Source organism: Alligator sinensis, unplaced genomic scaffold (assembly GCF_000455745.1).
Source record: "Alligator sinensis unplaced genomic scaffold, ASM45574v1 scaffold721_1, whole genome shotgun sequence".
Lineage (NCBI taxonomy): Eukaryota > Metazoa > Chordata > Crocodylia > Alligatoridae > Alligator > Alligator sinensis.
The window spans coordinates 1708742-1712154 of NW_005841857.1; the positions used below are offsets into that span (position 1 = coordinate 1708742).

At 39.2% G+C, this 3413-nt stretch overlaps 1 long non-coding RNA gene across 1 annotated transcript in view; it reads right to left on the reverse strand.

Moving 5' to 3' along the window:
* Positions 1 to 225: 225 nt before the first annotated feature.
* LOC102376336 overlaps positions 226 to 3413 on the reverse strand; it is a 15027-nt gene continuing 11839 nt past the window's right edge. The window contains exons 3-4 of the long non-coding RNA XR_322976.3: positions 1031 to 1124; positions 226 to 275 (exon numbers count right to left, since the gene is read on the reverse strand). This is a non-coding gene — a long non-coding RNA (uncharacterized LOC102376336). The remainder of the gene's footprint in view (positions 276 to 1030; positions 1125 to 3413) is intronic.

Genomic DNA, 3413 nt, shown 5'->3' on the forward strand with positions numbered 1-3413 from the left:
TTCAGACTGTGATAAAAGGGCTAATCCAAGTTTTGAGATCTGAAGAAATGCTCATGCACTTGGATGAAATAATTTTCTTACATAAAACCTGGGAAGAACATTTGGTATTGGTAGGAATGGAAAGGATTTTAAAGCTTTTGAAGAAAATAGGATTTAAATTTGCAGAAAACAAATGTAAATTTGTAAGGACTTGCCTCATTTCCTTGAGACACGTAATCGGTTAGCCTGGGTTGAAGCCTCAGCTCCAGAAAATGTCATAAAAGACTGCCAGGTTCCTACAAATTTAGAGGTAGCACAGAGGCTTATAGACTTTGTAGATCTAGATTCATAAAACAGAAAAATGAAATGCAGGCAGCACCATTATACCAACTAAATAAAAGTAATTTTCTCGGGACAGAGAAACTTCAAAATGTTTGAGTCACTGAAGAAAGGAATTCTCAGCCACATGGTGCTTAAATTCTTGGATCCATCCTCTTTGTGATAACCTGTGGTGCCCCAGAGGTTGCCATCAGATTTGCATTTGAACAAATGGATTATCTTGATAGGAGCAGAGCAGTGGCTTTTGGAGGTCACAATTTAAATGAGAAGGAAATCAAGCATTTGGCTGGAATTTTGGAGCATTGTCCATGTATACCAGGTAAAGAATTTGCATAGATTATTGTGCTGTAAAGTGATTCCTTACAAAATACAACTCTGCAGTACTTGTGTGGAGATGCATTCGAAAAGCATCTGATTATGTTTGCAATTTGCTTTGCATACATCCAGAATGCAAAATGTGGCTGCAGATACTTTTGACTTAGTGAGATCAGACTAGACTGGTGACACCAGGCAAGAAAAGTTATGGGATCATGACTTACTTCTGGTGTACTAGCAGTTCTACCAAAAGGGGCCCAGACTGTTCAGGGATAAAGCTGAGGAATGAATACTCGTTGATCTTGCTGATATATAGGAAAGTAACAGGATTCTCTTGCCATTAATCTTTTAAAGAACAACACTCAAACATCTTAATAATAATGAAACAGAAGGCTACCTCGGGTACTGAAAGCAAAGAACAAATAACTTGTCAATTCTTTATGACTGAGCATGGCTGCAGATGGTACAGAGTGGGTATTTTCCTTTTTTACCTGTCAAGAAAGGAAAGCAAGGACATTAGAATTCCACGGGGAAAAATGCCACAACCTGCAAGTTCTGGGATTTGATATAGATGGACTTGAAAGCCCACTCCCAGAAACATTAGCTGGAAATCAGTAGTTGGTAGTAGCTTGCGACACCTTGTCAAAATACGGCTGTGCATCCATTGGAAGACGGAAGGACTGACGCAGGCACAGATGCATGCACTGTTGCAGTTTAGCCCTGATCTGACTGAGCAGAGGAAGGAATTTGAATGGCTGTTTTTACACACAGATTACCAACAACTCCAGATAACCAAAATGAAGACCAGCATTACTTCCTCTGTGAGTAACAGGGGAGCAAAGAAAATAATCCATATCATTGGCTCCATGTTTAGGGTCTTAGTGAAGACAAGACTGGGATACAAAGAAATTTCATATTGTCTGTGCAGAGGACATCAGCAAGGACACACTGTCCTCATTACCCTCTCTCTGAGATTATTTTTGGACACCACAAATCTCTGTTCCCCTGTGACTTTTTAATGTTTATATTTAACAGTATCCATTTTTTGTAATAGTCATTAATTTTTGACCCATCTTCCATTGGTTTAGCCAGTTTCTTTCAATAGCATTAAAATAAATGTAATACTATATTTTATATAATTGTTATTAACCGTTAATGCAAAAGAAATAAAGAAGAAAATAAGCAGTTAGTTTGCCTTATTTAATTCTAGGAACTAGTAAAATCAGAAAGGAAGAGGTAAACCTTTGTACCTACTCTCCAGTTTCCTTGTAGTAATAGTTATTAACAGTTATCTATGTGTGTTCATTTTTTTTCATACAAAATGGATAAATTCTAGGAATCACTTACAAAAATTTTATAAGGAGATGGAAAGGAGGAAAATGAGCAGTTAATGCACCCATAAAGCATTTTCTCCTCTCTAGAGTGAAACCTGGAAAAATAAAAAGCTAACATCTTTGAACAAAACCAGCTAAAGATGTGGAACTACAATGATACACATCAACCATAAGACACAATTAAGATTGTTAGGTCAGTTAATAGTGTACATCCATGCTTTTTTTTTTGGTTCAGGGAGCAAGAACTGGCAAGCTTCCCTGCACCCGCAGGGACTGGTAAGGTGGCAGAGTCCTGTATTAGTGACCTGAAGACAGCATCCCACAAGGCGGATGAACAGGTAAGCCAAAGTTAGGAATTCATGCCAGAAAAAAAAAGAGAAGCATGTGTCCATCCAGGAAAGAGGGATAATGTAAAAGCCATAGAAAAGCAGTTAGGAAAAAATCCCAAACTTATCCTTTTTGGAGGGGATCTTAATTATTAAGCTACTGGACAATTTACCCTGCATGCTACAGAAAATCAAGCGTGTTCCTTTGCAATACATCAATCTGTTGCACAGATTAGTAGAAAGAAAGGGAAGAACAAATGCAAGAGACTCATCATCAACCCTCCCAGAAAGCATGCAGAAGAGAATATGGAAATATCTCAGTACATTTCTATAGCTCATAATTGGAGACAATTGTGGAGGAAGAATTGCTGGTGTGTGCTCAAGAGCTCAAAGCACTGCTGTCTTCAGTGGAGAGTCTGCTTACAATGACAAGCTTGACCTGGATGACATGAGTCCTGTATTCACTGATAATCTAGATCCAAGTGTAAGCAACTTTCCCCCTGGCTGGCTAAAGGACATGAGTAAACAGACCAACATGGAAACCTGCATGGATGGCAGACCACCAGGATTTCTAGGAGTTACCAAATGATAAATCTTGTGGCAGCCTATAGACATGCTAGGTCATGTTCTAATTGGAATTCATCAGAGCAGACTCGATTAATGGGGTCCGCTCTGTGTTCTAATAAAAACGGTCTAGTATCGCCTCGCTGTCATGTGTATTAAGCCCCGCCTGCATCTTAAAATGGCTTTACGCATCGCACAGCCACTTTAAAACGCCGGGGGGGAGGTTAATACACATGACAGTGAGCCATTTTAATTAAAGCAGCTGTCGGGGAACTGCTCTAATTAAAATGTCCCCTCCCCGCCCCTGAGCACGTGTATAAGCACCTTTTGTTCCTATTTTTAAATTCTTCATAACTAAAAGGGGGAAAAGTTGCAATGACAGCAAGGACAACTTCAACAATAGGTGGTGTTATATCTTAGCTTATGTTGTCTTGTCTGATTATATTATTTCTGATCAGGGGGCTAGATGAAAGTTAAGTCCCACCTGTGTGTACTGCAGTGCCCTAATAGATCCTTTGATTTCTTTAAGCAGGTATTAGGCCAGAAAGTGGGAAAG